At 42.5% G+C, this 17,658-nt stretch overlaps 1 pseudogene; it reads left to right on the top strand.

Moving 5' to 3' along the window:
• Positions 1–17,658, top strand: part of LOC136543846 (uncharacterized) — a 69,612-nt pseudogene that overhangs the window by 12,416 nt on the left and 39,538 nt on the right.

Raw genomic sequence — 17,658 nt, 5'->3', positions numbered from 1 at the left:
ACTAGTTTGTATGATAAATAAAGTTAATGTAATATTATCACGCTACTATGGTTGTATGACACTTATGGTATTGTAAGTTTGAAAACAACTGGTTTGTAAACTATGTTATCTTAAGACTTCCGCTATCTTTTACTCTAATGTATATATATTTGAATAAACTGTTGTAATCTGCAATGTCTGTGATTGGGATCCTATTTAAAAAGAGAATCGACACCCGACAGACCTATTGAGTTGTTGGGAACTCATGAACGCTATCCGAGGTCTGGTAAGACAACGATAGGTGCACGTGGGCCTGATTTTTTAGGAGGTTTTGCTACAGCTGGTATCAGAGAAGTTCCCATCTAAGATTATTGTAGGTTACTTTGGAAAATCTTCAAATTGATTTGGATCAAAGAAAGTAAACTTGATATTTTAGAGTTCAAATTTCTTTCTTCTTATCTTTGATCTAGTCTCAATCTTATCTTATTTGAAAGTTCATGGCGGATAATATGATTAGGTTTGTCCTATGTACTAAAAATCTAGTACTTATGATTATATAAATCTTTTGTACCTAGATTTCTAAGATCAATTCATGCATCATGCTTGAGCACCTTGCATAATAATTCCCCTTAATAGTGGTTGGGTAAGTAATGTCAATCCCATTCTTGCTAACCTCCATTATCCTCAAGCTACTCTTATAGTCCCACCTTAAATTCTACAGGCTATGGCAAAGACCAAGGTAACCGCACGCAAGTCCACCAGACCTCACGGAGTCCCTCGTCACCAGATGGCACCGCGAAACCATGAGCTTGGTGAAGGAAGTGCTAAGAACCTAGGAGATGAAGGATCTTCAAGCAATCCCACCAACATCAAGAACCTTACCAAGGAGCTCAACACTCTTTGTCGAGCTCATGCCAAAGATCAAGAAGAGCTGGCGGAAATGCAAAGGGGCATCACCATGACCATAGAGCTACAGAATGAAGCCTGGACACGAGAGGATGCGGCCAATGAACGTGTCCATGAGTTGGAGTTCTACGTAGAAGACCTAGAGATGGGCAATGCCATTCTTCATGAGAATGTCCACATGTTGTACACTCAACTTCATCCTCCTCATGGGGATGGTGAAGTTACAGATGAAGAAATGATTGTAGCTCTAGGAGAAGTCAAGAATGAAGAAGAGGAGGAGGATCCTGAGGAGTTAGTGTACTTCTTAGACGAAGATGAGGTTTCATCCGATATGGGCACGGACGCCGATGACTGAGAGCTTGGAGTAGTAATAGTTCCTTTACTGCTTCCCTAGTAAAGCAGGGTTGTCTTATGGGATACAAGACATGTAATTTAAATAAGTAACCCTTTGTAGCATGGAACCTTTTAAATGCTTTCAATAAAGAATAATGTAAGTAAACATGTTTCTCTAACAGATGCCTTGTCCTATCACCCGAACTAGTGCTAGTGGGTCGCATGATGATGATGAGTGCCCAAACCCTCCACCAATGCCTTCGACTATGGCAGATGCCATAGCCGCACTCGTCAATGCAACGGCAGAGAATGCTAGGTTGTTAAGAGAATTGGTGTAGAACCAACAGGCACCATACCCTAATCGTGGCCGTCGTAATAATGGAAATGATGAGTCAACCTATGTTGATTTTACTGACACCCATCTGCCTGTGTTCTCTAAGGTAGAAGAGCCTCTAGAAGCTGACGATTGGCTAAGGACAATAGAGCAAAAGTTTGAGCTGATTCACTATACCGAGATTCAGAAACCTAGGTTTGCGGCACAGCAACTCCGAGGAGCTGCTGGTGCCTGGTGGGCAAATTTGGTAGCAGTATAGCCCGCTGGTCACCAAATCACCTAGAGGGAATTCAAGGATGCCATCAGGGCACACTATATTCCAGACGGTGTGATGACCATGAAGTTAGAAGAGTTCTTGGCTCTTAAGCAAGGGGAGCACCAGGTGATGCATTATGTTGGGCGCTTCAATCACCTGTCGCAGTATGCTATAGAGTATGTGAATACTGACAGAAAGAAGAAGAATCATTTTCTTAGAGGCCTGAACACTAAACTTCAGACCATGATGGCAACTTGTGGTAACGCAACTTATCATGAGACAATCAACATTGCTATCGCTTCGGAGGAGAATTACCGCCGACACAAGGAGGCAAAGAAAAAGAAAATATCTGCTTCTAGATCACCGAGTGGAAAGCGTCAAAAGATAGTCTACCATCCTTAGAATCATGGCCGTGCACCATTCCGCCCACAACAAGGCCAAGGCAGGCATCAAATCTTTATTCGCCCTGCAACTAATATGCCTTATCCTCATCAAGCACCGCAGCAACAAAATAATACAAATAATGCAAACCGCAATGCTACTCCTTAGAATCACAATTATCCATGCTATAATTGTGGTAAACCCAGACACTTTTCCTGAGAATGTTCGTATCCTAGGAAGAACAATCCTGATGCACCCAAAGCCCCTATTACTCAAGCTCAGAATCAGTACAAGGGCAATGCTCAGAATAGTCAGAAGGGTCAGGCTGAGAAGAAAACTAGAAGGGTCTTCTATACTCAGGTGGAATCTATTCCAGAAGGAGAACCAGTAATGATGGGTATGTTTCCCATTGCTAAGCATCCTACAATTACCTTATTTGATTCTAGTGCATCCCATACATTCATCAATCGTACATTTGTTGTGAAGCATGGGATAGCTATTAGGGAAACAAAAGAACCTTATCATATACAGTCACCCAGGGGACGAATCTGTACATGGGAGGTAGTTCAGCATGTACCTATTGATTTGGGAGGTTATGAGTTCCCTACCAATATGCTGATATTAAAGGATCAAGATATAGATGTGATCCTTGGTATGAACTGGTTAACTCAACACAGGGCTATCATAGATGTCCTGCGTAGAACCATAAGGGTAAATGCACCTGACAGCAAAACCCAACTTCTCATCCAACTTCCCTTTCCTAAGAGTACAGTGGAAATAGTCTATGCAACTATTGTTGAAAAAGCTGAGAAAATTTCAGTGGTATGTGAGTTTACGGATGTCTTTCCCGATGATCTACCTGGTCTGCCACCAGACCGAGAGGTAGAGTTTAGAATTGATCTGAAACTAGGAATAGCACCAGTGTCCAGAAGAGCATATAGGATGCCACCCAAAGAACTAGCAGAATTAAAAATGCAACTACAAGAGTTGTTAGACAAGGGTTTCATTCAACCCAGTTCATCACCTTGGGGATGCCCTGCTATCTTCGTGAAGAAGAAGGACCAAACCTTAAGGTTATGTGTTGACTATCGGCCATTAAATGAAGTCACCATAAAGAACAAATACCCCTTACCCCGAATTGATTTGCTTTTTGATCAACTTGCAGGAGCTAAGGTGTTCTCGAAGATAGACTTGAGATCAAGCTATCACTAGATTAAGATCAGACGAGAAGATGTGCCAAAGACAGCGTTTACTACCCGATATGGTCTATATGAGTATCTAGTCATGTCTTTTGGGCTGACCAATGCCCTGGCTCATTTCATGTACCTGATGAACTCAATTTTCATGCCCGAGTTGGATAAGTTTGTAGTGGTGTTCATTGATGACATTCTTATCTATTCTAAAAGCAAAGAGGAACATGCGGAACATCTCTATATTGTTCTACAAAGATTAAGAGATCACCAGCTATATGCCAAATTCAGTAAATGTGCATTTTGGTTGGAGGAAGTATAATTTCTAGGTCATGTGCTATCTGCTGGTGGAATAGCTGTTGATCCGAGCAAGGTAGAAGAAGTCCTTAACTGGAAAGCACCTACCACTGTTCATTAAGTTCGTAGTTTTCTAGGGTTGGCAGGGTATTATCGTCGGTTCATCCCTAACTTCTCTAGAATTGCGAAGCCAATTACTAGACTGCTAAAAAATCAAACTAAGTTTGTATGGTCAATAGAATGTGAGAAGGCCTTTCAGACATTGAAGAAGTTGCTGACAACTGCACCAGTTTTAGCACAACCTGATATCGAGAGGCCGTTTGATATCTATTGTGATGCATCTAGAATTGGTATTGGCTATGTTCTTATGCAAGAAGGCAGAGTCATAGCATACACTTCTAGACAACTCAAGAAGCATGAAGAACATTATCCCACCCATGATCTTGAATTAGCCACTGTTGTTCATGCACTCAAGATTTGGCGACATTATTTATTGGGCAATATCTGTCATATCTATATGGATCACAAAAGTTTGAAATACATCTTCACTCAGTTAGAGTTGAATATGAGGCAAAGAAGATGGTTAGAACTTATCAAAGATTATGACTTAGAAGTGCATTATCATCCGGGCAAGGCTAATGTGGTTGCCAATGCCCTGAGTCACAAGAGTCATTGTCATTGTCTGATTGTAGAACCTATGCAATGAACATTGTGTCAAGAGATGGAGCATATGAATTTACAAATCATAGAACAAGGTTCCCTGTCCAATATTGCAATTGAGTCCACTATCAAAGATTAGATCATTGCCGCTCAATAGAAAAGTAAGGGCATAGCCCATATCAAGGATAAAGTCAGATCTGGAAGACCAACATGTTTCAAGATTGATGAATCAGATGTCATATGGTTCAAGGATAGATTGGTAGCACCCAAAAATCTGGAGCTGTGAAAACAGATTCTTGATGAAGCTTATTCTACAAGATACTCCATTCATCCAGGTAGCAACAAAATGTATCATGATCTGAGAAAGAGATATTGGTGGACCAAAATGAAAATAGAAATAGCTCAATATGTGGCCAAGTGTGATATTTGTCAGAGAGTCAAAGCGGTTCATATGAAGACTGCAGATCCATTACATTCATTGCCAGTTCCATCCTGGAAGTGGGAAGATATTTGTATGGACTTCATCGTGGGATTGCCTAGGACATCTGCAGGCTACAATTCAAAATGGGTTATTGTTGATCGCCTAACCAAGATAGCTCATTTCTTACCAGTTAGAGATAAATATCGAGTGGAACAGTATGCAAAGCTTTATCTTGATAGAATCTTCAGTCTGCATGGGGCACCCAAGACCATTGTCTCTGACAGAGGGTCATTGTTCATATCCAAGTTTTGGAAAAGTCTACATGAGTCTTTGGGAACTAAACTTATCTGTAGTTCTACTTATCATCCGCAAACAGATGGACAGACTGAGAGGGTAAATCAAATTCTTGAAGATATGTTAAGAGCATGTGTCCTTTCCTATGGTGCTAAATGAGATGAATGCCTTCCCTTAGCTGAATTCTCATATAACAATAGCCATCAAGAGAGCATTAAAATGGCACCATTCGAAGCATTGTATGGCCATAGATGTCAGACACCTTTAAATTGGTTAGAAGCTAGAGAACGTTGGTTCTTTGGACCGGATGTGGTCAAGGAAGCCAAAGAGAAAGTTAAACTCATACAAGCTAATATGAAGGTAGCTCAATCCCGATAGAAAAGCTATGCTGATAAGAGGAGACGACCGCTAGAATTCAAAGTGGGAGATCATGTCTACCTCAAGGTATCACCGATGAAGGGAGTTCATCATTTTGGGATTCAGGGAAAGTTGGCGCCCTGTTATGTCGGTCCTTTTCAAATTCAACAACGATGTGGACCGGTTGCCTATCGCGTCAAGCTACCAGATCACATGTCAGCTATGCATGATATCTTCCATGTATCTCAATTAAAGAAGTGTCTTCAAGTACCTGACCATGTGGTCGACTTTGGTGATGTAGAACTAGAACCTGATTTGACTTATGCTGAGTAACCTATTAGAGTCTTAGATTAGAAAGATCGAGTCACTAGAAGGCGTACAATCAAGTTCTACAAAGTACAATGGAACCAACACACTAAGGATGAAGCTACTTGGGAGTCCGAGGATTACTTAGAAGAAAATTTTCCTGGCTTCTTCGCTTCTATCTAGTTGCAATACCTTGTCTATATTGTAACTTGCCTCGTTTGTCAACAGAATGGAAAACCCCCTCACAAGCCTTTTGAATAAAGTTATGATGTGTTAGCTTGACATATTTCCTTTTCCATTACTTAGCTCTAGGTTTTAAATCTCGGGACGAGATTTCTTTAAGGGAAGGGTTGTAACACCTCTGGTGTTTTGACCTAGCACTAAAATTTGACATGTCATCATATGCATTGCAAGGCATTCATAAAGTAGAAAATTTTGAATGCATTCATTAAATAAGCTTTATTTCATAATGTTGTTAGTTCATGTGATGTGATTCAAAACCCTAAATAAAGATCATGACCACAAGGGTCAAATTTCATGTGATCATGTGAGGTCATGTGTCATTTGACTCAAATAACCCTAATGGGCCATGTTACTGGTCAAAAATCAAAGTTAAAGTAAAAGGAAAACAAATCAAATTTGAATTCAAATTCAAATCATAAAAGTCCTTTTTGCTCCTTTTGTCTAATTCAAAATCCATGTGGAATTTGGGGTTGAGGCAAAAAGCAAAGTTGAATATTATTTTATAAGGATCAACTTTGGTATTCAAAGTTTTTCAAGTTTACATATAAAATTTGGAGTAATTTTTGAAATGATTCAAATGCTCAAATGCACCCCAAATTCAAATTTCAAAATGGAGGCAGAATTTGAAAATGTTCCTTGAAGCAAAGTTGTAGAGTTTGAAAAGTTGAGCAACTTTCATTTTTGGAGATTTTCAACTTCTTTAGAAGATTTGTGAGTAATTTTAAAAATAGACGCAGTGGCAAATTTGTAAATACTTCAAAAATCAGGATAACCACAGGACGCCACCACCTCACCGCCGACGTCCTTTCTCCGGCCTTCCAGGCATGCCTGTGACCGCCCTTGGCTTCGTACTAGCGTAGGGAGCACGCTGCGTGTCGAGTCCGCGCGCTCCTGGCCGAGCTATAAGACCCAGACGACGCCATTCACTTTTCTTCCTTCCCTCTGCTTTCCCGATGCCGCCGTCTCAACTCCGGCGAGCTTCTCTCGTCTCCTCAGCGCAAGTTAGCCCTAGAAAAGCCATGTTCTAGTTCCACCTGCTCCTTGCGCATCCGACCAAGCTGTTGCTGCCGCTTGATTTCACCGAGAGCTCGCTGTCCTCGTTCATCTTCCTCGCGGCCGGCGACCTCAACAGAAACTCCGACTCACCGTGGCCAGTCTCATCCGGTGAGCCGTTGCCCTTAATTATTGACTCTACGGCTTCATCTCGATGCGGTAGTGCTTATTCCACTCTTGCTTGCTTGTTTTGCCCACTGAAGTCGCTAGAACGCTGTCGTCGATGAGGTCCGCTCCACCGTGATCCCGGTCACCATTGAAACGCATCACCGTAGCTTCTCCGATCTCGCTTGTTGCTTCAACACGATTGGGGTGAGCCACTGATGCTTCCTGAACTCTCTGTTTCACCGTTACTGGCCTTGTTTCGCCGGCGTAACGCTGCCATGCCACCGTGTCCACCATGGCCGATGTCAGCCTTGTTCCATGTCGTAATCACCCTCCAAAGTACCACTGATCAATGCGCCTAGCTCTTGTGAATATGTTAGTGCTTTGGCCGTCGCTGTTGGGCTCACGGACGGCGAGTTAGCGCCGGTCAGCGCCGTTGAAGCCACGGTCAATGCCCGAGGTTGGGGATGACAGGTGGGGACCGACTGTCAGTGAGAGAGAGAGAGAGAATAGTGTATTTTGATATTTTCTGATTTTGAATAGTGCTAAATCTTTGGAAATTTGTAGGAAAATAATCATAGCTCCAAAAATTCTAAAAATTTTTGTGTAGCTTCTGTACATGTTCTAGTATGGTTCAAAAATTTCAAACTTGAAATTTGAATAAATGTTTAATGTTCAAATATTCAGTCCATTAATTGATAAATGTAATTTCCATGATTTTTGTAGGCCACTATATAATTCCAAAAATTATGAAATTTGTTTTAGTACACTAATTTGTCATGAGGAAGCTTACATAAAATTTTGAGGTCATTTGGAACAAGTTCATTTTTGGGCTTATTTCCAAATTAATTCAAAAATAAATAAAAGCAAACCCTAAGTGTTAGATTAGTGTTTGATCTTGTTTTGGTCATGTTTTGTGACTAGTAGGGTTTCAAGATCAGTTTGGTCAAGTCACATGTGTGGTTCTTGACGGTAGGATTGCAAGTTGGTTTTGTTGGCTTGCAACTGTGCCGTGAAGGAAAATCGTATTCGGGGTGTTTTTACATTTCATGTACCGTGAAAGCATCATGTTTACATTATCATCATGTTAAAGCATAAGTTATGTGAATGGTAATTATTATGATGCATGCTCGTTCCGTATGTCCTCACAAACTTAGGAAAAATTTGTTTCTAATGGTAGACACGGTGGCATACATTCGTTCTCTCATATATAGCGTAACTAGTCGAGCTACATGTTTCGTTGTTAGTGTGCCTGCACAAAATTCCATTTCAGCCCTAAACCCATAATGAAATATGCAAAATGTAATTGTAAATACTTCCATATATGTATACCCATACATATACTTCCATATCAACCTACCCGACAATAATTTAAACCCACAATTAAATACGTACCATATACACATGCAAGCATGTATACATAGCCGTACCAAAGCTAACTCTTCCCGACCGCACGCTCACATCTTGCGGTCATACACTCATCATCTTACCTTGGTGTAGAGGCATTTGATCCATACATTACCACTCAAGTGAATGGTATCCATACAATAGCACGCCGTATGGACGACGAATTAAAAACCCCCATGTTAGTACTTAAATAGCCACCTAATAGTCCTTAATTTGGGCATAAGGAAAGTGATCATGGGCACACTTTAGATTTCAATACCTATTATATAACTATTAGTTGCTAGAGAAGGGTTTTTGGAAAACAAAAACTTTTGTTTTAAATACACTTGTGACAATTAACGTTGAATCTTGCTCTGATACTAGCTGTCGCAGAACCGACCAATTTATAAGAGTACAAGTACAATGGCAGCCCACAAGCGGTCGCACTGTCATACTTGAACCCCTATAAACCCGGTAGTCCATCGAGTACCATGACGGGTCTCGATAAACGATTTACAACAACCAAGATCGTACAGGATTCAACATACATGCCACATATTACATAAAGTTCACAGATACATTTCATCATCAGAGTACGAATAAAAGTTATTACAAACCGAGTTTGATAGATAAAGCAGAAGCAAATTAGTTCAAAAATAAAATTTCCAACATAGTTTAATACAGTGCCAGGTAGGATCACGATCCACAAAAGCATGGATAGGAATTAATAAAGAAGCCTGCCCAAGGCTTACTCCTCATCCACAGTGGGATAGAAGCAACTCTTGCAATAACCATGATACACAGTGCCATCTGCAACAATAGGAAAATAAACCCTGAGTACGAGAAGGTACTCAGCTAGACTTACCCGTCATGAACCAAAAATAAATGACTCCAAGGATTATGCAAGGATGTATAAGTGGACATAATTCGATAACATTTTGCATAAAGGCAAATGACTCATTGTTATAATTATGATTCCTTTGTCAAGTTAATTATAACTATCCATTTCTAGATTAGTAACTATCCTGTGCCAAACATGTGGTATATCATTTAGAAGCATACAATAGTAACCATAGCAGGTATCGTAATTCCATATTCATTCGAACCATCATGTTTCATAACACAGTTACTATGATGTTGGGACTAGCCAAGTTTCTCACTATCCAGGAGAGACGGCGATTCGAATCGATTTCAACCAGCTGGGAATTTATTCCTAACACAAACCCAGGTCTACCAGCCACGATAGCCTTAGGTCACCTTTGGTACAACTTAGGTACACATTTCGTGGGTCCGTACCACGCCGCACAATCTGGAACACCAGATGCCAGGATGCTCAGGCCAAGCCTGCCCTTGGGCTCAGTCTGATCGTTCCCCGGAAGGAGCGCACAACAGAACAGTTCCCAGCCTAAGTTGAATTACTCGGCTTCGCAGTCAAAATGAGTTATCCAGCCAGCTAAGTGAGAGGCATGCGTTCAATCTTGTTAGAAGCGCCAACAATGGTATGGTCCTTAATCGACATAGACAGGGATAGATCCCCACCCAAGACCTCCATGTCTTGTTGCTTCTCTATCGACTTCCCGTCCGGTCTCGATTTTCTTTTACCCCATGGTTCTGTTCCACAATAGCAAATATAGCCAACCGTGCTCCGGTATCCACCTATATCTCGCAGGTAACAGGACATCACCCGACTTCTACCGGTCTAAGCATGGCTAAGCATTTATTCGATCCTGGACCTATACTGGTTAAAGGTTTAATATCTGGACAAGGAATTTATATGCATCAAGTGGTTCCATTCAACTCTTATAACCTAATGCATCAAGCATAAGTACTTAAGTAAACATTTGTAAATTACTGGGAGGCTTAGAATGCTCCGGGGCTTGCCTCGCAGAAAGGAAGTTGGGCGATGGTCAGGACACTCCGAAAGCTCTTCAGGATTCTGCTCCTCGCCTTCGGGAGCTGCGGCTTGCGAATTCTCCTGCTGGTCCCCTTCCTCTGCCTCTTCGAAATCTCTACAACTTTGTTATTAATCATTTTTACAGTACACATCATTTTCAACATGCAACTCATCAAACTCCCAAATCTGTCCGGAAACTATTCAATATGCAAAACAAAGTAACAATACTTCTACTTCATGTAATCAGTCAAAATTTGACAACATAACATCTACCAACAGTTTAAGCATACCAAATACATTTAAGATAATATAATGGTGAAGCCCAAACTATTTATTTAAATGCCTTTATTATTTTACTGAGATATTTAGGTTAAATAATAAACATATACAAGATGTACTTCATAAATTCTCAAACATTTACAGTGCCTTACTAATGCTATCAAAGGACCACTGTAAAAGTTTCATGCCATTTTGCCAAGTAGAACATCCTATACAAAAATAACAAGGCAGCAATGCTTGAAATAACATAATTAGAAAACCCTATTGAAAAGTGTCAAGCAACAAATTTCCTATTTTTCTTAGCATCCATATACTACTAGGATAACCTCCAACAAATTTCATGAGTATTGGATTCCTAAATAATTTATAAAAATTTACACAAGGATCTCCTAATTATAAAAGAAAAATCTATAACTATAAATCTACACATGCACTCATCTTCAAATTTTTACCAAAGCTCATATATGCTAAGACTAGCTTACCACAAAAATTTCATAATTTTTGGAGCACAGGAACTCTAGATATAAAATAAACAAATTTGAATGCATTCAAAAGCACATTTCAAATCTCTATTTAAATATCCAAAAATTTCCATTGTAAATGTCAAGAACATATTTTTCCTAAATACTACACTTCCTAAGGAACACTACACAATTTATTGCACAATTTTGAAGCTACCAAACTGGAGATCTAAAATTCACAAAATATATGAAATCTGCATTCAAAATGAACTAGCTTTAGTACATGGAGTCGCTGACAAGCGGGACCCACTGGTCAGTTGACCCCACCGGTCAGCGAGACAAAACAGAGCACGACGGTGCCGCTCGATGCTGCACGACTGGAGCTCGTCGACGGTGAGTCCACCGGCGGTGACGTCTTCATGACATGACCCCCACTATCTCTCGAACCTAGTGACCTACTTGACCGAGCCTATTGTCGGAGCTAAGTACGGTGGCGGCATTCATGGCGGCATGGCAGAGCCAGACAACGGCACTATGCCGATGGAGACCACGGCAAAGCACTCAAATGCGCGGGCGAGCTTCCATGGGCTCAGGCGAACCTATCGCACAAGGTTGCACGGTCTACGGTGGAGGGAGGTTCCCCAACCATGGTGATGGGCGCGGCGGGGATGCTCCGGCGAGCTAGCACACGGCGCTGTTGCTTACCAAGTGCGGTCAGCGAGCGCGGGCCGAGGTGGTGAGTCATGAGAGCTCGGGTGGAGGTGTTGCAGTGGAGGAGAAGCGACGAGGGCGAGCTGGTGTTGGCTATAGCGACGGCAGAGCTGCTCGGTGCTGCGGGAGCTCGGCGGTTGCACGCAAGGATGAAGGAGGAGCAGAGGAAATGCAAAATGGAGCGCGGGATGGGTTAGTCGAGCGCTGGCAGTGTTAAGGCCACGCTCTAGCGTATCACTACCGCTCTGGGCAGAACGCCGACGACGCGTGGCCAGTTCCCGCACCACGCGGTGGCCACGGTCTAAACCGATCGACCACTGAATCCATCGATTCAGTTCATTCAGTCAAGCAAAGCCGAGACTGACGACGAGATTTCGAGCTGAATTTGCCATCGACACAGGGTGATTCAGTGAATGATTTTTAAACGAAAATTGTAGCCCTAAGTACCATCTCCAATTGTTATTAAAGGATCATGCTCCAACACTCAACCAAACTCAAGTTATTTCGTTCCAAAGTCAGGCTGTCAGACTGTCAGTGAACCAGGACTTAGCAAAATTTCTTAAGTGTTGAATTGTTGATTCTTCTAATTTTTGTGGGACCAATTCAAGCATGTTAGAAGCTAAATCAGTCAATGACCCAAAAATAAAAGTTGTTCCTTATGTCAAATACTGCAACTTTGCTTTAGTGATCTCCTCCATGCAAGGTCTCTAACACCTAGTTCAAACTTGGTCAAACATGTCATATTTACATGATGATACACATCAAAGCATGGCTTAATGACCTTTTTACCCCTAACTATGAATATCAAAGTTGTTCATAATGATACTATAAACATGTTTAGGCAATTTGCAAGGTCATTCAATCATTTCATGTAGTAGTCACTCATTGAGCTAGTTAGTGTAATCACAAGAAAGCTTAAGTGTTGGTTCATGAATTGTAACCATGAACAAGGTCCTATTTGCTACCCTAGGTGTTGCTACATGTTTGTGTGACTCACATCCACCAAGTACATGTGTCCACTCATGATCATATGCATAGACACATGGAGACATGAAATAACGAGAAAAGTTGCATATGTTTAAGAAACATGCGATAATAAGCAAACATTGCAGATGTTTCAATCCAATGTTTCAAGTGTCAAAGCTTATATATGAATGCTTTATGATCATGCTCATGCTATGCAAGTCAAGTTATGCAAGGCTAACACCTGAGGTGTTACAGATACAATCAAAGATGGCATACTGGCCAAAGAAAGAAAGAAGGTAGAATGAACTAGAGACTAGTCGGGCGACTTACCTTGAATGTTGGGTAATGTTGTCGACTATGTCGCTTAAAGGCCACTCATTGTGGATCTTCTAAATGAGACACTTTGTAGTACTAGTCACATACCCCGGTAAGCCTACTTCGGCTAATCCGATACTAAGACAAATGCCCACGCACTGGGAGTGGAGAGATGGCGGGAGTAGCGTGTACCCTTGTGGCTAGAATGTGGCCAGATTTCAGGTGTGTTGTACTCTCAGGTGGCGTGGAGACGGCTTAGTATAGGAGGATCCGGTAGCGAGGTTGATATATGCAAGATTGAGTTCTACATATGTCGTGTGATAAGGAATCCCTAGCTAGGACTTGAATCAATTCGAATTGCCGGTGCTCCGCGGATATGGAGACTTGATTCATTACAGAAGCAATGCAGGACTGGTAAATTACTAAAATATGAGAAAAAGAATGGAATGACAAGGAATGGTATATGGGAAATGTACATTTAGTTGAGATAATGAACTAAAAGGACTTCGGGGTAAAACTTGAAAATAGGATAAGAATAGTAAGCTTTTGGCAAAGAATTTTGAATCTTGCTACATCCTTACCTTGTCCCAACACCTGCATCTTTAAAAGTCTTTCAACCCCTGTTACGTCGGGTTAGTCTTGTTGAGTACTTTTGTACTCAGGGTTTGTTAACCCTTGTTGCAGGTGAGTCACATGCGCAGGCTTGTTTTGGTACCTGCTGCATGTCTGTGTTTGAAGTCAATGATGATGAGGAGTGATGAATGGCCTTTGGACAAGGCACTAGTTTGTATGATAAATAAAGTTAATGTAATATTATCACGCTACTATGGTTGTATGACACTTATGGTATTGTAAGTTTGAAAACTACTGGTTTGTAAACTATGTTATCTTAAGACTTCCACTATCTTTTGCTCTGATGTATATATATTTGAATAAACTGTTGTAATTTGTAATGTCTGTGATTGGGATCCTATTTAAAAAGAGAATCGTGGATGATTCGGGTTTCCCGAGGACACCTGACAGACCTATTGAGTTGTTGGGAACTCATGAACGCTATCCGAGGTTTGGTAAGACAACGATAGGTGCACGTGGGCCCGATTTCTTAGGAGGTTCTACCACAATATGATGCCAAAGTTTTTGACAAAACGCCTATAATACCCGACTAACCCAAGAAAGCTTCGAAGCTCCTTAGCTAATTGTGGGGATGGCCACTGTACAACAGCCAGAATTTTCATCGGATCGGTGGCAATGTAGGCCTCAGAGATCACATGCCCAAGATAGAGGAGTTGGCGCTGAGCAAATACACATTTATACATCTTTACTTGCCAACGATCCCTTTGAAACAACAGCAACACTAGCCTAATATGCTCCAGATGCTCTTCATATGTTAGACTAAAAATGAGGATGTCGTCAAAAAAGACCAAAACACACTTTCACAATAAAGGCTGAAGTGTTGTGTTCATGGCTTTGAGAAATGTTGTTGGTGCTCCTATAAGACCAAACGCCATGACTCTAAACTCGTACTGGCCTAAATGGGTTTGGAAAGCGGTCTTGAACTCCTCGCCTGACTGCAGACGAATTTGGTGATAACCAGCAGTAAGATCAAGATAAGAGAACCAAGAGGCATTAGTAAGCTAATCCAACAGTTCTTCAATAACAGGGACTGGGTATTTGACCTTGGCAATGATAGCATTAAGATGCCTAAAATCCACACATAAACGAAAAGTGTCGTCCTTCTTCTTGACAAGTAGAACTGATGAAGCAAATAGACTGGAACTATGCTGAATGATACCTGATTGTAACATTTCTGCAATTTGCTGCTCTATTTCATCTTTGATCGCTGAGGGATAATGATATGGCCGAACTCAGAATGGACCGGCTCTAGGTAGAAGAGGAATTGTATGATCACAATCTTTGGCTGGAGCAAATACCGACTGGAATTCAGTTAACAAAGCAGAAACTTTAGACGTCAATGGATCCTGATGGTGAACAGTGTCATCTGGCAAAATAGCTGATATTTGTGCAATAGAGCCTGTCGACAAGGCTAACAAGGATCCTTGCAACAAATGTTGATCCAGACCTTGTGATATAAGCAGCCACTTATGCTGCCAATCTATCTGCATAGGGTTGTAAGCAGCAAGCTAATCCATACCCACAATCAACTCATAGGATGACAGCGGTAACACCTTAGCCACTGAAACAAACTCACATTCCTAAACTGTCCACTTGAGCTGCTGAAACTGTGAAGAGCAAAGTAATTGGGAGCCATTAGCTACTGTCACCTTGAGAGGTGGAGAGAAAGTAGACATACCCTCCAATTTATCGGCCAGTGATGTACTAACAAAAGTGTGACTACTGCCTGAGTCAATCAAAATTCGAACTGGATGCCCCTAAATTTGGCCCATGAATTGAATGGAATTAACTGACAATGGCCCGCCAGATGCTGCAATAGAGATAGCCAAGCATAACTGAGCATCTTCGATGTTTGCTTCATGACAGTCATCAGTATAGTCTTCCGGACACTCTTAAGCAAAGTACATCTCAAAGTACAACGGTGATCCAGCGATGGCGTGGCACAAAGTACATCTCAAAGTAATCTAAACAGCGCCCGAGCCATAGCTTTGGGTGAGAACCATCAAATGGAGGAAAATTGATTTAAGGCAGATGATGATTTCCCCCACCCCCATCCTCGTAACAGTGGCGATCATGTGGCCCCTCAACCCCACCTGAACCCCCATGATTGCCCACCACCAGAGCAAAACTCGAGTATGGCCAGTGCGGCATTAAGAACAGATCAATTCATGGACTTGCGCACCGTGGTCATCTCCTCGCACAGTGTGTCGACCTTCTCGTCCGTCTTTTGAAATGTGCCCATGTCGGCGTGTAGCTCCTCGACGGCCGCATCCATCTTGGGCTTCTAGGTGTCGAACACCTTGGTGGCATCCTCTAGGGAGCTGATGCACGCGCCGATGGAGGTCTCCACCACGACGATGCGATTGGTGAGGTTCGTCTGCATGGACTTGAGCTCATCGAGGATAAGCTTGGTGTTGGGATCCATGGTGCCAAGCTGCTTGCGGAAGCGGGTGAAGTGCCCATGATCAATTTGGTGGGGATCTAGTGTGGCAGCGGATTTCGACGATCTTGCTCGACACCGATTAGATCAGCCTTGGCAAGGACCTATGGGTTCACACGCTCAACGCCGAAGCACAAAGTGGCGATCAACCTGTCGTCGGGGGTTACGATCCTAGATCAAGGTGAAGGAACAAAAATCGGCCATGGAATCAAGGCTCCAAGTACCAATTTGTTATGATCAACAATAGGTTTGCATAGAATTCAGGTGAGTAGCAGTAGATTGAAGTGGAGGAAGGAGAGCAAAGCACAAGGTTGGGTTCAGAGGAAGGCTTGCAGGAGGGGCAAGATAGTTATTACTATGCTCATGAATGAATCTCTCCCTCACACCTAATACAATAAGTAGACTACGCTGAGCAGGTGACTCAAGCTTGGATGTATGAGATGAATGAATGATTGTATGAATGAATGCATGAATGCGTGTATGAGAATGGATAAATGAATGACCATGCATCAGAAAAAAATAAAGTAAGAGGGATTGGTAGAGTTACCTTGACGACTCGAGTGACAGGCTTGAGGAGTTTTTATTAGATATGTCCAAATGGGATCCGTGTTTGTTGTATGTGACGGAGTCAGCATGGCCCACATGGGGCATCCCTCTACTCCTTACCTATCGCTTGATGTTTGCTTGAGCCATCCGATCGACTCAGGAAGCTCGTTGGTCCCTCCTGGGCAGAGATCCCGTTGTTGGGCCCTTCCAGGTGCGGTTGCGCCTTGTTTCCTATGCCCGGCATGCTGTAGTGGTGGGCCACGCCTAGGCCATGTCCCGTCTAACTAGGTGCCATCTCATTGGGCAGGGCGCATCCCATCAGTCAGGACGCTTCCCGCCACATCCCATCCGCATTGAATGGGGGAAGGAAGAGGGTTTTTTGCCCCAATGCTTTGCCTTTCCCCAACTGCCGCGCCTCTTCCTTAAATAGGGGAAGGGAGAGGTCTTTTGTCCCATTCCTTCACCTATTCTCCAACTGCTGCCTCTCCTTCTTCCTTCCCACCCAATGCATTCGTGCGTCGTGGTAGTTCCTAAGCGAGTGAGAGGGTAAAGCGAGGGAGAGGAGAAACTCACAGATCCTTTCACGAATTCGGAGCGCAATGTTGAGCTGGAGGCCATCGAACATGGATGAGACGATGCTGGCCGCCTTCACCGAGAAGGGGCTGCTTCCACCAAAAAAGGTGGCGCACTGGATGGCTCCTGTAGGGGAGGCTTTCCTGCGACCTCAGGCCAGCGAGGTTGTCTCCTTCCTTGCCTTCCATGAGCGCGGGCTAGGATACCCCATGCACTGGTTCCTACGTAAGCTCCTCAATGAGTGGGGCCTAGAGCTACAACACCTCAATCTGACTAGGGTGCTGCACATCATTGGCTTTGTCACTGTCTGTGGGGCCTTCCTTGGGATGGAGCCACACA

Source organism: Miscanthus floridulus, chromosome 3, assembly GCF_019320115.1.
Source record: "Miscanthus floridulus cultivar M001 chromosome 3, ASM1932011v1, whole genome shotgun sequence".
Lineage (NCBI taxonomy): Eukaryota > Viridiplantae > Streptophyta > Magnoliopsida > Poales > Poaceae > Miscanthus > Miscanthus floridulus.
The sequence above is the reverse complement of the archived record's forward strand: the minus strand, read 5'-3'. Positions and strand labels throughout refer to the sequence as shown.